The following is a 21,747-nucleotide window of genomic DNA, read 5'->3' as shown; positions in this document are numbered from 1 at the left end:
CAGACTAATGTGGTTTGATCAAGTCAGACCGCCTGAAACAGAGTACAAGCTGATCCTACATTCAAAACAGCTGGACAAAACAGCCCTACAGACTATAGCCAGGACATCTGAATCTTCTTCGAATTCCCCTAAGACAGCGCCCCTTACCAGCAGGAAGTAGTTTGGAAAGAATGACGTCCAAATTCTCAAATATTGTGTATCAATGTTTGTTTCATTTAATTGGACTTTGTTGTATAAAATTAAATAAAAAAAAAAAAAAAGAAAAAGAATTGTATACCTAAAGACAAATGTGGAAGAAAATGAATAAATAATAAATAAATTTAAAACTTACATTTTTAAGAGAAGTTATTAACAATTCAGTTTAATGAATAATATAACTTTATGTGTAACTACTAAATTCTCTGGACCACCAATTTTTATCTGCAAGTAATTTCAAATTCAAAGACAAATAACAGGCTCATGATATGGATAATGGAATTTTTTAACAAACCATAACTCTCTTCATTAATTTCTCATGAATATTTGTTTAATTACTGAAAGAAAAAAATCCTTCTTTACAAAGACAAAAGAGAATTCAAGAGGTTATTGCATACAAAATACAAAATATACTGATTTTTATTCAGAAATAATGATTATAATCTAATGCAAAAGTAAATGCACAGGGATTATTAGGTATCATAGTATAATTGAGTGTGCTACATAGAATTCAAATAATCTTATTTGAGAAAATTTTGGTCATTTTTATTCTGAAAAATGTTGGAAAATTTGTGTAGTGTTAAGAGCCAAATGGATTCAAAAGAAATTGATGTCAAATTATGACTAAATTATATGATAGAACAAATTAAATATTTTAATAACTGGAACTGTTTTATACTATGCTGAAAAAAATAACATAATTGTCCATAGATATTTTATACATATATAAAAATCCTCTTTACTTCATCTAAACTTTATTCATGAGCTAAAAATAAACTAGTAGGTATTCTTACTCAGGTTGGGAAAAATATTGAAAAGTCTATCTTATTTTTGAAACAGGTAGTTTAATTTCCTGGATCTTTTATTTTTTGAATTTGGCTTATCGTCCTTCAGTTTTACTAAAATAGCAAAATATTGTTGATACTCTGCAACAGGTATAAGCAACATAAACATATTGTTTCAACTAATTAATGTTTGTTTAACTTATGAAATTTTTTTGTTTCTTTTCACTATAGATTTCCATGTCCCCCCCTCTCTATGTATGTATCTATCTATCTATGTATCTATCTATCTATGTATCTATCTGTCTATGTATCTATCTATCTATGTATCTATCTATCATCTATCTCTATCTCTCTCTCTGTGTGTGTGTGTGTGTGTGTGTGTGTGTGTGTGTGTGTGTGTGATATAATCAAAGTCCTAAGAAAACTTCTGGTCCAAAAATATTATTAAGGAGAACAAATCCTTTCTTAATGCATATTATTGATAACATTAAACTAATATTTTCATGTATGCAGAATGTGCTCCAAGAATTAAAACATTTTCTGCATTGCTTTAACATTACCCTTATTTTAAATTCTTCCAAAAAAAAGTATAGTAAAGAATAAGTAAGTGTAAATGAGTAACATCTAAGACTTCCCTACTAAAATGTTAGAAAATAGTGGCATTAAGAAAAAAAACTATATTAATTGAAGTATCTGCACAAAATAAATAAGGTATGATCACTGAGAAGACATTAGTGTTTAGAAAACACGGATAGGTATTTTCTGTAAACTTGAGACAATAAATAAATGTAGGATAGAAAGGCAGAAAAAAACAGTAAGTGGTTAAGTACTGACAATATTATTGACAATGTTCTCTTTATAGTGAGAGTAATACAGATGGTCTTAAAGTAGATCAATGCATCACTAGTATTCATTTGTGTATCCTATTTCCTAACCTCAACTTTGTTGTAGTTATTGTTCAATCACTGCAAGTTATGGTTGCATTTCTTTTTGTAGTCCTTTATGGTAGCTGATAGGAACTCTTTCAAGTAGAATAAGGTTGATAGGTAACCAAAGAATTCACCTACAGGGTTATCTATGAATTAGAAATTATGAAATGTTTTCTCTAAAAACACTGTTCAAAACACTTTGTGTTCTTTTAAAGGTAAGAGGTGTTATTCCATCCAAACATAGGATAGCAGTAGTGAGTTCCAAACTTTCACACACATAAAACACATAAACAAGTTTTATGGAAAACATATGATAAAATTTAGTGTAGTGGGATGAAATCTTTGAAATTAATTGGTCCATATCTGATGTTTCCCTTGATCAATGTCATATGTACCAATATTGATATTGGGCTAGAACACTATTGCATTGATTTCATAATGTACTCTGAAATTGAAGAATGATAACCTAGCTCAAATCTCAAACTCAATATTCCTACTTAATAACACAATTAAAAAGGGAAAGATAATCCGTATAAACTTCATTGCTTAAAAAATCTGATAAAATTTTGGAAAGATAATTTTGGATATTCCACAAGACTGATCTTCAAGTATGAAATTTGATAAAATTTATATTGATTATATTTCTATTGTGAAAGGGAGAAATGAAGAAGAGTTTTTCTAAAAGTTCAGACACAGATTTGGATTCACTATACATTAACAAACATCCTTTCACTGTGAACAGAGATAATCACAGAAAGCGACACCAGTTAAAATGAAGAGAACAGGTGACCAGGGGTGCCCTACCCCAAATTGATGTCCACCACACAATTTCTATACCTCAGCTTGGGGATTATTATGTAAAGAAGAAGGGAAGAATTGTGACAGCCCAGAAGACTAGGAAGTCAGCTGTGAGATTGTATCTTCTAGACATGACAGGGAATCTATATCCATGAAATCTCAATAGTATGCCTCCAATAGACTTGGTAGACTGGAACAAGTAACAATAGTAGGCATGCCATCATTGGTGAGGAAAACCCCTAGGCCCCTTCCAAAATGGATAGAAAGAAGCAATGGAGGACTAAGGACAAAGGGAAGATCAGTCTTTCTCAGGGATGAGCCCTCTGACTGCTAGTGTAATACCAAATAGTCTGGCCTAACAGAATATAAATACATGAAACACTAAATGAAATTATAAGTATAATAAACCTTTTCCTGCCCAACTTGCTCTTTGGTCATAGTGTTTTGTTGCAACAATAGAAACTCTAAGAAGGCCCACTTCATGTAATGCAACCCATAATCAATGCTGCTTGGGTAACAAAGAACTGAAGACTAGATACCCCAGAGTCCTGGGGTAAAATTAAACACTTCTGGTCAAAACATAATATAAATTGACTACTAATTCTTTTCTGCTATGCTCATAAGTCAGTGCCTTATTTAGACATTATCAGAGAAACAGCCACATGCAGCAGATGGGAACTGATACAGAGATCACAACCAGACCTTATGCAAAGAGACAATCTTGGAACCCACAGCTCTAAATGGGATGGCTCCATCCAATTCTACCCCTCAGAGCTCAGGGAACTCCAGAGAAGAGGTCATAGGAAAAGTATAAGAAGCAGAGATAACAGAGGGCACCAGAATAACAATACCCTTTAAATCAACTAAGCAAGGTTCATAATAACATGCAGAAACTAAAGCAGTAAGCACAGGACTTACTTGTATCTGCACCAGGTCCTCTGCATACATTAGAGCTTTAAGCTTAGAATTTTTATGGAATTCCCAAGTGTGAGAATGAGTGTGTCTCTTAGCCTTGTGTCTGCTCTTAAGACTCTTATGTCAGCTATTGTCTTGTCAATATAAAAGCATACAAAAATAGATTCCAAGATCTGCAGAACTGAGGAAGACAGAGTGAACATTGAATTAACAAGGTTACATACACATAATGCAAATTATAAAACATTTTCAGTGAGGAATTCAAAATATTTGAGGTGTCTAATGATGTTCCAAATATCAATGTAAAGATGAAAGTTTATGTCATGTATTTGAATTGAATGGGGAAAATATAAGGAAAGTATAGAAACATTTCATGAGTAAAGAAAGCTATCAGGCAACATGAGATGATTATACAAGGAGGTGTTCAGAAAGCAAGTCTTGACTGGATGTCCTGAGAGTATCCTGAAAGGAATTATTGGCAAAAATGAGAGCTGAAATTAATTCTAAAGTCAAGCAAGCTGTGTCTTTTAAAGTGGTATATCATTTACCTGGAGAACAAACTTCTTTTCAGTTAGTAAAACTAGTGCCTGGAGGGAAACAGAAAGCCAAGTGAGAGAGGAAAACAGAAAACTGAAACAAATAGAACTACATGGAATAGCGGTGGCTATGCTTGAAAAGAACAGTGTTTGAATTAAGTGTGTTTGGAAGTGTAAGTGGTTTTAAATGCAAAGCAGTGGAAGATTATTTTATGATATATAAAGTAGTTAATTAATATAGGAAAATGAAAGCTTGAACTCTTTAGACAAAGCTAGAAGTCAGTCTGGGATGATTGAAAGGGAAACAGGGAAAAGACTCAATTAGCATTCCTGTCTTGCAAACACCAAAGTGTTAGAGAGACAAAGAATGATTGAAGGAAGGACATTGAATTAGCTTCTCCATTATCAAAGGACTCATTGTCTTGTTTGATGGGCATTTTGATTAATTACATTTATTTGATTAAGAGTGAGTGAATTAATAGAAATATGTGGGTACACACACAATCTTAAATTTCTGATACAGTATTTCAACTGTAGCAAGACTGTTCTTTTACCTAAAATGTAACCAGGTTGAGCTCAAATTCAAGGCAGTCCTACTGTTGAGGCTTCTTGGGGCTGGGTTCAAAAGCATGAGACATACTTTTTTTTTTTTTTAAATTAAAGATAATGTTGATGGTTTATGGAAAATAATAGAAATAGATATTGCATTTTGCACAGGTTGATTATAACCTAGGATTGTGTTTGAAATAATTTTGCAGAGAAGAAAATCTTGTGTTGGTCAATCAGAATACAGTATAATTTGTTTCAGAGTAATGTGCTGATATGCATATGCTTATTCATCTTTGTGTTTTTATGTTGTTGTTTCACAATAATAGTAATAATTAAACCTGTAAAGAATCCCGTTTGTATAAAAATACTTGGCAATTAGGAGATATCTGTGCTAAAGCTATATTCCCATTAAAGTTTTATCTGTCTGCCCTCACAATATCCTAAGGTATCACCATACTTTCATATTATTTCATAAGCTATTTATAAACTTGAAGTAAGAAAATAAATTTGTGCCTTGGATACACTGGCCTTAATTTTTATTTAGTTTGTTTTGTGTTTTGAGACAAGTTCTCATTCCCTAGCCCAGGATGGCCACATACTTACAGAAATTCCCCTGTGTCAGCCTCTTACATGTTTAGAAAAGAGGTCATGAATTAACATGCACAGATAACACTCATACCCTCATAGAAGAAATGTGAACATTTAACTTATGAAAGGAGAGATGACCATGTGAATTCATAAGGAGAATATTTTAAGTTCTAGTTAATGAGGACCAATTTATAGGAAACCAAACTCCATGTTTTGTTCTTAAACTTCTTGCCTCAAGACCTATGTCAGCAAAGGTTTGGCTATTCATTCACACAAGCCCCTCCCTTGAAAGAGATTTGAGGTAAGTTGATACCCTAGATAATGGTACTTTATATCCTAATACTAACTTTTAATGAATAAGTGTTGGGATGATTTAAGGGTAAAAGATGAGAATGAAAACAAATGATTGCAAAGACTGTGGCTTGTATGTACCCTATTTAATTATAATTCATTGTTCCTGTGTATATTCTTACCCAACAACATGCTTACATATTAATGCAAATGTAAATAAGATATTGATTCTACAATGGATGGAGTTTCTATCCAATTAAATGTCCAATAATGTTATAGTGAATTACCACAAGATGAATCAGACATACTGTATCTTTCCTTTAAGGAGTAAAAGCACATTTTTAACACTTCTAGGTCTAGAATGAATAAATGATTGTTTATAAATACTCTTTAAAACTTTTCATATAGAATTGATTTCTTTACAGATATGATTAATGGCTTAAATTCTATTTTTAACTTATTTAAATATAATTGTAAATCAACTATTCAGCAAACTGTGGAAAAAAATCACAAAATAATTTAAGGCCACTTCAGAAATTCTATTGAATGGACTTTTAATTCAATGGGATTAATATTAAAACATAAAACTAACTACATTTTACTTCCTGTATATTAATAATTTGCTTATTATGCTAGAAAAGAAATGACAAGATACAGGGCTTTCATATAAATTGCTCAAAATGCATCATTGTTATATACTGCTATTTGAATTTCCACAATGACATTATGCGGTGAATCTTTGTAAAAAAAAAACAACAAAAAAATTTGTGACAATGCCTATAATCTCATTTCCATTCAGTTCTAAGTGTTGGTTAAAACTTTAATTTTAACTAATTCTGAGAAATGTTTGCTGAAAGCAGATTTTCTCATGTGTTCATTTTGCAAATGCTTTCTTATTCTTTGCCATCAGCTGAGTTGACATTTTACTGCTCTATACATTCATGAAACTGCTGAAAAAGGAATGTGCATGTTCCAGTGCATTTTCTCCCCTCTGGTATTAGTCTGTGCAATGACCCTAACCAAACATAAGTTTAGCTGAATCAGTGTTTAAATCATTTACATGATAATTTTGAATTTTGTTGGGCCTGATGGAACAAGCAAGAAGATTATTGCTGAAGCCTCAAGTCCAGCCTAGTTATGCAGCAATATTCTGTCTCCTTCCTTCCCTAAAATGACATGAGGGATCACAGAGGACGTAAATAGATGACTTGTAATATAGAGTATAGTATGTTCACTGAGGACAATATATGCTTAACTAGTGTGTATTCCCATAATTTAACATAAAATATAAATGAGAAAGACAGATGAGAAAAAAGCATGGAAGTGAAAAATCAGAGAGAGAAGGAGATAGGAAGTAAAACAAGGAGAGTAGAGAGAAGAGAGTAGGAAGAGGAGAGGCTATAGTAGGAATAGAGGGGTAAGAGAGGAGGGGAGCACAGAGGAAAGAAGAAATAAGTAAAAATGCATGGATTAACTTGAAAGCGCAAATTTAGAATTTATATTATAAAATCACTTGCTGGGTACTTAGGTTTTACAACTGATAATTATATTCTACTTACATAATATGAAATCCTTGTAGATGCCTAGAGGGCTTTTGAAAACTTCATCATACAGTAAGGCTTCTTTTAAATAAATAATGCACTACTCCTTAATTTTTGTACTTGATTGTGTGAGAGTCTCTGAAATACAATCACATTGAAAGTTTAGTAGGCTGGCTTATAAAACCTAGGCAAATTTAGATAAGAAAATTTCAGCCTTCGAGTCAAAATTATCCTGGACACTCTTTGGTCCCTTTTCACAGTTATTCACAACAAAGCAATTTTTCAGAACCCACAGATTTTAGTATTTTTGCATTTGTACTGGCCTGCCCTTGAGGTTCTCAGGATATACCTATGCTGCAGCCACTAAGAACACCAAGTGTACATATTCAATATGTTCCTTTTAAAGGAGCCTTGCCCCCTCCCATCTTCCCATTCTTCTCTCTCTCTCCCTCCCTCTCTCTCTCTCTTGCTCTCCCTCTTTCTGTCAGTATCTCTTTCTCTCTGCCCCATTTTCCTCTCTCCTGCTGCTCCTATCCCCAAACACCAATCTCCTTATTCATCTTTCTAATTTTTATGACCCCTTTCTGGAATAAAAATTCCCTCAGCTTGAACACTGTTGCATGGCAACTTTTTCTTTCATGCAGCATTACAACAGTCACATGGATTTATGAGCTGTGCCTTTTTTAACTTAACTTCTTAATTGATCCAAACTCTTCCTCCTATCAACATAAAAGCTCAAAGTGTTATGAGTGGATTGATGTATGTATGAATAAACCAATAGAAAATGTTTCCTGGTTCTGTCATAACATACCTTACTGAAGTCTTAACACCATATTTGGTCAATGCATTGATTTCACAGATGATTTTGTTTTACATCATACCATAAAGCAGATATTTCAGAAAACCTGAATTAATCATCCCATCTATGGTTACTAAGACTGGTGTCACAATAAATTATTGTTAATGATGTAATGAACACACTGGAGATAAGTTTGCAAAGGCAGCCATACTAGTTAGTTATAGAAACTATTCAGTGGTGGTACACACATTTGATCCAGGCCTCAGAATCAAGATGTAAAAAATAGACAGGTCTCTGTTAGTGAAAGGTCACCCAGGGTACAGGAGATTGAATCAGTCTAAAAGATCAACAGAGTTCATGCAGTTAATCCCAGCCTTAGGGACATATGTTAAGACAAGAGCAGGGTCTCAGAGATATCATTCAGTCTCAGAGTTAGTCTGTAGCCACACTGAGGAGAACATAGCAGTTTCAGAGAATCTGAGGGGCAGTAAAGTCGGGAGTAGCTTGAGCATCTCCCCTTTGGTATGAATTGAGATATAGGTAAGAGCTAGTGGATAGATGATTTGCTTCTCTGATATTTAGCTTGAAGCTTCAGCCCCAATATCAGTCTCTAGGTTTTTGATTTTGCATGTAATAAATTATCTTTTAATTCCTATAATGAAAATATGATTTTCTCTGTAGTGTATTAATAATTCAGTTAGTCCATATTTAATTAGGGTATCTTTGTGATACTAAATGAAGAGTGACAACTGGTCAATTTCTCCTGTAAAAATTGGTTTCCCCCAGATATCTGCACCAACATTGATTGTATAATCTCAAGCGGTCAATCATGGATATCTGTATGTACAGGGAACAGTAAATGCTCTGAGGATTTTTTGTACATAGATACAAATAAAACATCATCAGTTCAAGAAAATATCAAGAATTTAAGAAAGAATTGTGGGGAGTATGGAAGAAGTTAGAGGAGAACAGAGAATTTTAAGAAATATATACTTACACAATGGTACAAATGTTATGGATGTAAACAAATCTTTCAGTTTCCATTAAAACAAGATCCACTATTGAAACTCTTAGCTGGCACCAGTATTGAAGACAAAAATTTGTGGCTATTACAGACACAACATTAGAACCTATTACTATTGTTGTGATAAATGGGCATTGGATTAAAGTCAGTAATGATTATTGTTATATCTGTCTACTAGTACATCACCCTAGAAGCTATTTAACACAGACTGAGAAATAGCTATGGTAGAAGGAAAAATAGACTGCAAATACTCAACCAAAAATAGATCATCTGTAACATAAGCACTCTTCTTAGGACTCAGGATCTTTGTGGAGGAGTAGAGTAAATATTGCAAAATACTGCTGAACATGATGACCCCAAGGACACTGTTTTCCCAATGCAGCAGGGCAATTAAACAGCTGAAAACACAGAGCTTGTGTGGATAAAAAGGAGTCATTGGGAGGTTCATGCCAGACAAAGTTTAGCATGGAAAGAGGGAGGTGAGTTCTAAGTCCCAACCCTAGATAAGAAGTGATTGGCATTTGGTATTTGATAGTTGCTGGGAGAGAGAGAGAGTGAGAGAGACAGAGAGAGACAGAGACAGAGAGAGACAAAGACAGAGAGAGACAGAGACAGAGAGATAAGGTCATTACAGTATACATCCTAGTATATGAACCACATTTCTTTTTTTTTTAATTATATTTTTCTTATTTTCCATGTCAATGCCAGTTTCTCTCCCTCCCTCTCTCCATCCCTCTCTCGCACCCTCCCATGCCCCCCAAACACACTCCAATCCTATCACCCCCCACTCCAGATGTAGGGTTATGCCTTCCAAGAGGGGTCATCTACATCTGTCAAGTAATTTGGAGTAGGGACTAGGGCCTCCCAATGGCCTCTAGGTTAAGTGAGTATCCACCATGGAGAATGTGCTCCCAAAGTACTTTTGTGCATAAGTGATACATCCTGGTTCCACTGACAGAGATCCCTTAAAAGGCCCAGGCCTTCTAACTGAGACCCATGTTCAGGGGATCTGAGTCGGTAAATGCAGGATCCAGCTTTCAGTCTAAGGGGCCCATTAGATCCTCCTTCAATATCAAATGGCAACCCACAGACTGGGAAAAGATCTTTACCAATGATACATCTAACAAAGGACTGATCTCGAAAATATTCAAAGTACATAATTAACTAGTAAATAAAAACACCAAATAACCCAATTAAAAATGAGGTATAAAGTTGAAGAGAGAATTCTCAATAGAGGAAATCAAAAAGGCTGAAAGACACTTAAGAAAGAACTCAACATCCTTAGCTATCAAGGAAATGCAAATCAATACAACTCTGAGATGCCATCTTAATCCTGCCAGAATGGCTAAAATTAGGAACACCAATGACAACTTATGCTAGAGAGGATGTGGAGAAAGGGGAACATTCCTACATTGTTGGTGGAAGTGCAAAGGTCTACAGCCAATTTGGAGATCAGTATGGTGGTTGCTCAGGAAAATTGGAATCAGTCTACCACATGACCCAGCAATCCCACTCTTAGGCATATACCCAAATGATCCATATCCATGCAACAAAGACATGTGTTCAACTATGTTCATAGCAGCATTATTTGTAATAGCAATAACATGGAAGCAACCTAGATTACCCTCAACTGAAGAATGGATAAAGATGTGGCACATTCACACAATGGAATACTACTCTGCAGAAGAAAACAATGGAAACTTGAAATTCGCAGGCAAATTGATGGAACTTGAAGAAAACATACTGAGTGAAGTAACCCAGTCACAAAAAGAGGAACACGGTATGTACTCACTCATATATGGGTTGTAGACACAGAACAAAGGATCACCTGCCTATAATTGACCCTGCCAGTGAAACTAGGATACAATCAGGATTCTAAGAGAATCATACAAGGTCCCTCACGAGTGACAAGGAACATGATCTCGTGAGTATATTGGGAGTGGGGGCAGTGAGTGGAGAGGGGGTTATGAGAAAGAGAAGGGGAGGAGAAGAAAGCACATGTTACTATGAAGATTGTGTTGGGAGGAACAGACAAGAGAGAGAGGCAGAGAGAGAGAGAGAGAGAGAGAGAGAGAGAGAGAGAGAGCATAAAAAGGGAGCCATTATAAGTTTTAAGAGAAAATTTACTTTAGAGAAATGTCCAGAGACCTGCAAGAGTGACACCAACTAACAATTTGAGCAACAGTAGTAAGGCTACCATAAATGCCCTTCCCTGATAATGAAATTGATAACTATCTTATCCACCATCATAGTGCCCTCATCTAGTAGCTGATGGAAACAGAAGCAGACACCCCCAATTAAACACTTAGCCCAAACAGGAATCCAGATGTAGAGAGAGAGGCAAGACCAGGCTATAGAAACCCACAGAGACAGCTGATATGAACCATACTTCTTAACTGAAAAGCCACTTGTTCACAAGTGTAGGGTAGCACAAGAAGCACTTGATTATTTTAAATGGGAAACACAGTGGCTTGGCATGTTGGTGGGTGCATCTGTGAAGTGTATGGTTATGAATGAATATGAACAAAATGCATGTGGTAATGAAAGTGAAGAAAAATAATCTTAAAATAAATGTAAAACATAGGGAAAATCACATTGACATAATCATTCAAATTAGTAAACTTAACCTTAAGAATAGTGTTTCTAATTAGGAAAGAATATATGTAAATGAGGAACTTCTGTATTATATAAAATACTACTTTAATGGTAGGAGAAGTAATTCTATAGCACACATTCATGCAGAGTTAGCAGATAGTTAAGGTAGCAATAACAGCCAGTTATATTTGTGTAAAGATATGAAAATGTACTAAGGAAATCCAAACAGATGGTATTAAAAAAGTTACTATCACTCTACAGTCAGAAAACTCCAAGAGATTAAAAACAAGATATTATGTAAACTTTCTGATAATTGTAAAAATGCAAATCAAAACATCTTGTTGTTAGCTGGTTGGTACAAATTTTAATATTCTCATTATACATTTTGGCAATTGGGTAAGAAGCTTTCTTGTTTATGGAGAGGAAACACCAATGTGATAAGGGGAAAAGAGATGAGTTCAAGTGATAATAATTATTGTATAGATAGTTACAAAGACATGCTATGAAATAATTACTTAGGTATACATCACAATAAATTTGAGACATTTATTAAGCATTTAGTAAATTTAGCTTTTATCCTTTAAAATTACATACATATAATTACAATATTTTTAATGCTTAGTGAAATCAGTTTAGATGAAACAACCACAAACACGGTACACCTACAGAAGTCCTATTGTTCCTATTACTGGAGGGGATGGAGCAAAGTCCATAGCCCAGCAGGAGAGTCCTTCTGTTAATTTTCTAAAGCAGTCTCTGAAATAATGAGACAAGGAAGAAGTCTCTAGTCTTGATCCAGACAAATTAGATACTGATTCCTCTAACGATAAGATAAAAACAGCAATCAATATAAATGTGAGTCTCTCTCTTAGCCTGACAGAATTAATTAGCAAAGATAGTGCCCACAGTAGCAAATACTCCTCTCCTAATTCTTTTTAAAGGTATTTACAACGCTAGAGCAAGTAGTAAAATTGGAAATGCTTTGCCCTCTTTTCTTCTAAAAGAGAATGAGCCAAGCTACAAACCTATACAAGTTATAATACATAAGTAAATGAATTCTGCCTTACAGGGTATGATCGCTATGAAGTGGTAATTTCCCTTGCTGAAAAAAATAAAAAATGACAGTTGAGTAACTGGATGGAAAGCATGGTTGGTTTGGGAGAGCTTAATCAAAGAGCACCATCATTGTGGCATTTGGAAAATTGATGAATCCTCTCTAACTAAAATAAACTGGTTTTATATTTTGTTATTTTATGATTCTAACATATTCTACTTTTTATTTTGTATGTTGAAAAAAATTTTTTTTCCTATACATAACACATCCTGATTGTTTCCTTATCTCCACCCATCATATTTCCCTCTCCACCTCCTCTCCTACCAGATCCAGCCCATTGTTCTCTCATTATAAAACAGTCTTCAAAGAGGTCATAATATAATAATATAGTATAATAAAGATTACACAAATACTAAGATATGCAAATAGAACAAAACAAAAAGGAGAGAAATATCCCAAGAAAGAGCACAAGAAACACAACTTATGGGGATTATACAACACATTGTAAATAATTGTTGATTTTCAATTAGAAGTGACTGTGAGTTTTTGCTGTTCTCATTACCTCCTCTGTTTGAATGTTCTTTCTTCCAGTGCTCTCATGTTATGGGTCAGTATGTATGATTAACATAATCATTTCTATAATACATAAGTATTTATGAATTTTTACACATATCGATAGTTGCATTCAGTGTGTGTGTTGTTGCTATGTATGGGGGTCAAATATATTATGAATAAGAACTTACTCATTCCTGTATGTTTAAAAAGATTTCAAAATTACCTTATGGAATGCTTTCCACTTCTTGAGCTAATAGGCAGATATCAACTCCTTTATGCTTCTTTCGTTTAAAAATTAGTCAATTAATTATATGCAACTTTATCTGTGATTTTTGTGATTGGTTTATTTATTTTAGTTTGTTAATTTTGCATGTTTTTGAGACAGGGTTGCTCTATGTATCCCTGGCTTTTCCATAACTCTCTTTGTTGATCTAGCTGGCCTTGAGCTCACAGAGTTCTGACTGCCTCTGCCTCCTGGGTGCAGGGATTAAAGGCATGTGCCACCAATCCTTGTCTTCTTTCAGGTTTTTAATGTTGCAGAATTTTGATTATATATTTGATACTACATATTATGCTAAGTTATAATATATATATATACACATGTATATATATGGTGAAGTGAATGAAGGCATAATCAAGCAGGAAATGAAAAATTATCCAATTGGGGTGACTTTCATTTTTACTTGATATTTTGACTGTGAGCCTACCATTTAGTGGTTAATATTATTCCCAGATCTCATTACTATTTATTTTAACATAGTTGAAATGATTTGTGTGTGTTTGTGTGTGTGTTTATGAGTGTGAGTTTAATAGTGGAATTTAATGAATAAATTCATTAATAAACATACATATCACAAACACACACACATTATATATATATATATATATATATATATATATGCTTGTGGGTTTCTTTTTATTATTATTATTTTGGGGTTTTCAAGATAACTTTTCTTTATGTATTCTTGGAATCTTAGAACTGGTTCTATAGAACATACTGGCCTGGAAATCAATGAGATCTATCTTCCTTTGCCACTCTAAGGTTATGATTAAAGTCATGAGCCAACACTGTTCTCTTTTGTTATATATATATATATATATATATATATATATATATATATGTATATTTGCAATATATATATGTATATACACACACACGTTTCATCTATTCCATGTTTTATAAATATTATATATAGCAATATATATATATGTATGTATTTTTATACACTTATAATTACTATAAGTATTTTAATCATCTAACACAGATATTTCTTTGTGTTTAATTGATAGGAACAGATGATATATCTGGGACTTTATATAATACCCAAGAGTGCAATGCTGGTAAGTCTTGGCTTTAGTAAGAAATGAAGAATTTGACAGCAAAGATACTAGGTTTTAGAAGCAGGTATTACTGAGAATGGCGGGATTTTCAGGTTATTTTATCATTTTCATGGCTGTCAAAAGCCAAGCCTGAAGTTTTCTTGTCTATATTTATGTGAAAAGCTGAACAGGAATTCCTCTATAAATCAGATCAGTTTTGCTCTTCTGAGTTTGTGAAAAGATAAAGGGCTTCAATAATAACAAACAGTAACAACACAAACCAAAGGAAGTGATGTGGTTACAAATAACACAATGTATATACCACTTCCAAATACCTCACTGGAGTATAGACAGCTATGGTCATGAGATGCATGACTCCCGAAAGGAGGTGTTTCTCAGGAAGCCTGTTCTCAATATTAGAAATTTAAATGCTATGTGCTGCATCTTGATCTGAGAGGTACTGTAGACGGAGCAATTGTGTGATTTTTTTTTTTCATGAGGCACCACTTTATAAAACAATCTTTACCAGTAAAAAGCTCAAATCTTTCAGATATTGTCACTGCAGGATAGGAGAGATACCAGTTTTCTTATTTTTTTTTTGGTAGTTATTAATGGACTTCATCTCATCCTAAAGGAACCAATATTGTATGCATGAATCATAAAACTTAAACACAAATATCTATATACATAAATATCTGTAGAAAATAGAAGGACCTGGTTACTCAATATTTCCAAAACTTTCTCTTTCCAAATATCACTAGAAAATATTCCTCTCCCTTATTTTGCCTAGAATTCACAAGCAAATGAAAATAGGAAAGAAACTGGTATCACATGTAGCTACCAAAGAGATGTTATTTCTCATCAAAATCCCTCACACAAATTTTTTCTAAATTAGTTGCTCTTATATTATTTCATTTACCTTATTACATGATCTTATATTGAACTCCACAAACATATGCTTGTGTAGGCCAATGTTCAATATCAGAAGTCTTCCTTGATCACTTCCACCTCGGTTTTTCAAACAGGATCTCTTCCTTAATTTGCAGTTTATCATTTTATTTAGGCTGGCTGGTTTAAGAGTGTCTACCTATATCCACTCCTCATGTCCAATTGCAGGGTTAAAAGACTAAGCCACTGGGTCTACAATTATATCTGACCATGCTAGTCCACATAGTATGGAACATATTTGTATTTGAAGGAATGTTTCATGATAGGAAAACAACCTGGATTATTTTAGTGAATGGCTTGGAAAGATGAAAAGTAGAGCTGCTGAAGATCTGATGTCATTGTGCTTCAAATGTGCATGGTGATAATGATTTAGGGAGGATAGTGAGGCTGTGTAAGAAGATGGAAACATGGTATTTAGCATGTGCTACTTCAAATAAGCAGAGAGTTGGAACCTTTTCTGTTACAAGACTCAACTAAACTGAACTAAAAGGTTCAGATGATCAGTGTCTCTATTACAACAGCCATGCCATCTAAAGCAGAATAGTCTGTCCTATTTCCCTGGGTTTTCTCTCTTCTCATTTGTTTCAGATTCTATCACTCTCCACGCTCCAAGCCATGTCCTGGACTTTTAATTTTAACTCTAAATTTTTAAGTGTGATTACAGAATCCAGGATGGTACTGAATGAGCACAGGTTACTAATGTCAATTATATGATTCATTCCAAACCTCTGTAAAATTACTCAGGTGCATTGAGATCCATTGATGTTAAAAAGGTAATGGAGATAGGATGTGGGTCCCATTCTAACACAAAATCCTACATCATGTGATGATATGCATGGTTATGTTATATTAATTATCAATAATTAGCATTCCATTTATTCAAGTATTAATCAGTAAATGTCATTAAAGAATTCTTCTAAAATCCTATGCTTTCAGCCTCCCTGAGTTCTCTCAATCACTGTTCCGAGATGTTGTTTTCATTCCATCAGACAATCTAAAAATAAAGGAAAAAGTGAGGCATAAAACAAGAAAGTCTTATTCATTCTTTTTGTCATTAATTAAGATTGAATCTTAACAAACTGAGATTGTTTCAGAAATAGTGGTAACATAATCTATTCTATAAATTCTATATAGTTATATAACAATGTAAATAAGGTGCATATAAGACAGAATGACCATAGACTGACAATATAAAATATTCATATCTTCTATTTTGTGGAGCAACTCCCTATTAATTAGTTTCACCTATATGATATAGCATATTACTAGAAATAGAACTTGAACTGTATGATAATCTATGTATTTCTGAATCTAAATACAAAGCAAATCAATTAAGCAAAATGGAACCTGCAGAAGACTTAGAGACTCAAGGAGGAGTTGTCTTAGTTATGCCAAGTCTGTGGCAACAAAGTACTTTATTCATTGGGAAGCATAGCATAATGAAATTTAAAAGGGGGGTTGAACTTTTTGTAGTGCAGAAGCATTAAAGTATCTCTCTCTCTCTCACACACAAACACACACAAATACATGTGCACATACACACACATGCATGCACACATGCACACATCAAAATTTATCCTGGCATAAAGGCCAGTAGAAAAGAAGAAATGAATACAAAGTCTTATAATTTTGATGCAGAAGGACACTTATTACAAGTGAAAAGGAAGTGCCTCCACACTGGACAATCTTGAAACTGGCCTCACCTGACCTATTTTGCCTGCCTTCTGCTTGAAGTTAGTCTGGGTCAAGTCCAGGCTGAAACCCCACACATTTTTCCTTGGAACTCCCTGGGTTAGCTCCATATCACCACACACCTATACCCTTGTCATGAGAGTCTTAGTACTCCCAACATTCCACTGCTCAGAAACTGCCTTCCCCTCATCCTTGGACCTGCTCAGGGTCAATGTATGGACAGAGCAGAGGTCCAACACCCCCATCTTCTTGGAACTTCCTTGATTGGCTCTTATCACACTGCACCTGTTTCTCCATGTAGAACAGTTTTGAACCTGCCTTCACCTGACCTATGAACACTTTCACCTGCTTCTGCCTGAGGTGAGTCTGGGATCAGCCCAGTCCAAATCCCCCCACCCCACATCCCTTCCTGGGAACTCCCTGGGTTAGCTCTGAATCTTGACCCCTACCCCATTCCCTTGGCCTGAGTGGCCCAGTCTTGCTACTCTGGACCATCCACCATCAGGATCCTGCTTTTCCCTCATCCTTGGGCCTGTTGGTCCCACTGCTTATGGTGAGTATTTGGTCGGAGTGTGAATCCAATACCCCCATCATACCCTTGGGACTTCCTGAGTCAGCTCTGTACATACTGGACCCACCCATCCATGAGGGACCAACTGAAGGTTGTCCTCCTTTGACCTTTGGACTGCTTCATCTGCCTACTGCCTGGAGTGAGTCTGGGACTAGCCCAGACCAAATTCCCCCCACATCCTTTCCTGTGAACTCTCTTGGTTAGCTTTTTATCTTGATCCCTTATACCCTTGGCCTGAGTGACTTAGTCCATCTACCATCTGGAGCCTGTCTTCCCCTTATGCTTAGCCCTGCTTAGCACAGTGCTCAGGGTTCAGTCTTAGCACACTGGACCCACCCCTGCACACAGGACCATGTGGAGCCTGCCCTCACCCTGTGCTTTGGAGTTATTCATCTGCCTTCTTCCAGAGTGCTTGAGACTATCCAGAGCCTGTCTTCTCCTAATCATTAGCCCTGTTGTGACCTCTGCATGAGGGACTTCCAAGAGGGCTCAGATCATCTAGAGTTGCTGACTTCAAAACCCACTGGGAGAGGAGAGGAGAGAGAGAGATCGATCGATCGATAGATAGATAGATAGCCTCCAACCGTACCCACTGGAAGAAGTAATGGAAAGACTGCAATGCAAAACACAATCAAAAATAGAAAGACCAGTATGACACCACCAGAATCTAGAGACTCTACACCAACTAGACCTGAACACATCAAAGCAGGTGAAGCAGAAGAGAACAACATAAAAAATAACTTCATGAAAATGATAGAGGCCCTCCAAGATTATATGAGATAATCCCTTAAAGAAATGGATGAAATAACAAACTAAGTATTTGAAGAAATAGAGGAAAAGACAAAGCAAAACAAAGCAAGAAATAAACAAATCATTAAAGAAAGCAAGGAATAAAAAGAAAAAGGAATCAAACAGATGAAGGAAACAATTCATACAGTCCAAGAACCTGAAAACTGAAATAGAGACAATAAAGAAAACACAAAATGAGGGAAGCTGGAAATAGAAAAGATGAGTAAACAAGCAGGAACTACAGATGCAAGCATAACCAGCAGAACAAAAGATTGAAGAGAGAATCTCAGGCACAATAGATAAACTAGAGTAAATAGATTCATCGCCCAAAGAAAATCTTGAATCCAATAAATCCTTAACACAAAACATCCAGGACATAAAGGACACAGGGAAAGCCCAAACCAAAGAATTATATGCATAGATAAAGGCAAAGAAGCCCAGCTTAAAGGTGCAGAAAACATAGTAAATAAAATCACTAAAGAAAACTTTCCCAATCTGAAGAAGGACAAACCTATGAAATTATAAGAAGCATACTGACCACAAAATAGAATGGACCAAAAAAACAAAAAGTCACCTCAAAACATAATACTCAAATAAAATAAATACCAAACATACATAAAGAATATCAAGAACAGTGAAGGAAAAAGGTAATAAGGCAGATCTATCAAAATTATACCTTACTGAATAACAGAAGGTCCTGGATAGATATTCTACAAACACCCAGTTTCCATGGATGCCAGCACATGCTGCCATACCCAGCAAAAGTCTCAATCACTATAGATGGAGAAAACATGTTATTCTATGGCAAAACCAGATTTTAATAATACATATTCACAAATCCAGAAAGTCCTAGAATGAAAACTTCATCCCAAGGAAATTAACAACAATCACAAAGACATAGGCAATAGACAATCCCACTTTATAAGAACCCAAAAGAATAAGAAGGGCAAATATACTCATGATACCACTGCCAAAACAAATCTAAAACAAACAAGAATTAACAATTAATGGTCTTCACATTCCCTCAATATTAATGGTCTTAACTTGACTACAAAAAGGCACAGGTTAACAGAAAAGATACAAAGGCAGGAATGGTTCAACCTGTGAAAATATATCAGTGTAATCCACTGTGTAAACAAACTGAAAAAGAAAAATAATATGATCAACTCACTAGATGTTGAAAAATGTTTTGACAAAATCCACCACCCTTTCATGATAAAGATCTCAGAGGCAGATCAGGGATAAAAGGAACAGAGATAAACATAACAAAAACAATATACCATAAACCAACAGCCAACATCACACTAAGTGAAGAAGAAGCTTAATGTCCCTCTAAAATCAGGGACAAGACAAGACTGTCCACTCTCTCCATATCTCTTCAATATTATATTTGAAGTTCTAGCTACAGCAAAAAGACAACAAAAGGAAATCAATGAGATACAAGTTGGTAAGGAAGAAGTCAAACTTTCATTGTTTGCATGTGATATGATAGTTTACATAAGTGACCCGAAAAACTCTACCTTGGAATGCATACAACAAATAAAAACCTTTAGCAAAATAGCAGGATAGAAGACTAACTCAAAAAGAAAATCAGTAGCCATAATACTATATAGAGATGATAAAAGGGCTGAGAAAGTAATCAAAGAAATATCACCCTTTATAATACCCACAAACAACATAAAATATCTTGGGGAAACACTAAACAAACAAGCAAAAGACCTATATAGCAAAAATTTCCATCTTCAAAGAAAGAAAAAAAAGAAGATACCAGATAATGGAAAGATCTCCCATGGTCATGTGAGATCTCCCATGCTCCCGTGCTTATAGTAGAAATGCAATCTTCCCAAAAGTAATCTAGAGATTTAATGAAATCCCCATGAAAATCCTAACACAAATATTCACTGACCTTGGAAGAATAATACTCAACTTTATGTGGAAGAGCAGAGGACACGTGTTATGAAAAACAACCCTGTAAAATAAAGGACCTTCAGGAGGCATCACCATCCCTGACTTTAAGCTTTCTTATAGAGTTATAGTCCTGAAAACAGCTATGTATTGGCACAAAAATAGACAGGTAGATCAGTGGAATCAAATAAAAAAATCCTGATATTAATCCACACAACAATGAATATTTGATTTTTGACAAAGCAAGTAAAATTACATAATGGAATGAGGAAAGCGTGCTTAACAAATGGTTCAGATATAACTGTATGATGGTGTGTATAAGACTGCAGTTAGAACCATGTCTATTGCCATGCAAAAACTGAAGTTCAAGTGAATCAAAGACCTCAACATAATTCCAGCCACTCTGAGTAGAGAAAGTGTGAGGTACCCTTGAACAAATTGGTACAGGAGACTGCTTACTGAATATAACACCAGTAGCACAAACACTGAGATAGACAATTAATAAATGGAACTTCCTGAATCTGAGAATCTTCTGTAAGGCAAAAGATTCAATCAACAAGATAAAATGCCAGCCAACACAATAGGAAAATAACTTCACCAACCCCATATCTGACAGAGGGCTGAACTCCAAAATATACAAAGAACTCAAGAAAATCATCACCAAAACACAAAATAAAGCAATTAAAAAGTGGGGTACAGAACTGCATAAAGAATTATCTGTAGAGGAATCCAAAATGGCTGAAAGATCCTTAAGAAAGTGATCAACATCCTTAGCCATCAGGAAATGTAAATCAAGGCAACTCTGAGATAATATCTTACTCCTTTCAGAATGGCTAAAATCAAAAACATCAATGGCAGTTTATGCTGGAGAGAACGTGAAGAGAGGGGAGCACTCCTCCACTGCTGGTGGGAGTACAAATTTATACAGCCATTTTGGAGATCAGTATGGCGGTTCATCAGGGAAATGGGAATCAGTCTACCACAGAACCCAGCAATCCAACTTTAGGCATATACCCAAATGATCCCCAGCCATGCAAGAAAGACATCTGTTCAACTATGTTCATAGCAGCATTATTTGTAATAGCAAGAACCTGGAAGCAATGTAGATGCCCCTCAACAGAAGAATGCATAAAGATTATGAGGCACTTTTACATAATTGAATATAACTCAGGGGAAGGGTGGAGAAGAATCAATGGAATCTGGAAATTTGCAGACAAATTGATAGAACTTGATGAAACCCTCCTGAGTGAGGTAGCCCAGTCACAATAAGAGAAACATGGTATGTACTCACGCATATATGAATTTTAGACATAGAGCAAAGGATAACCAGCCTACAATTCACACTGCCAGAGAAGCTAGGATACAAGG

The sequence above is a fragment of the Phodopus roborovskii genome, unplaced genomic scaffold, assembly GCF_943737965.1.
Source record: "Phodopus roborovskii unplaced genomic scaffold, PHOROB, whole genome shotgun sequence".
Taxonomy (NCBI): Eukaryota; Metazoa; Chordata; class Mammalia; order Rodentia; family Cricetidae; genus Phodopus; species Phodopus roborovskii.
The sequence above is the reverse complement of the archived record's forward strand: the minus strand, read 5'-3'. Positions refer to the sequence as shown.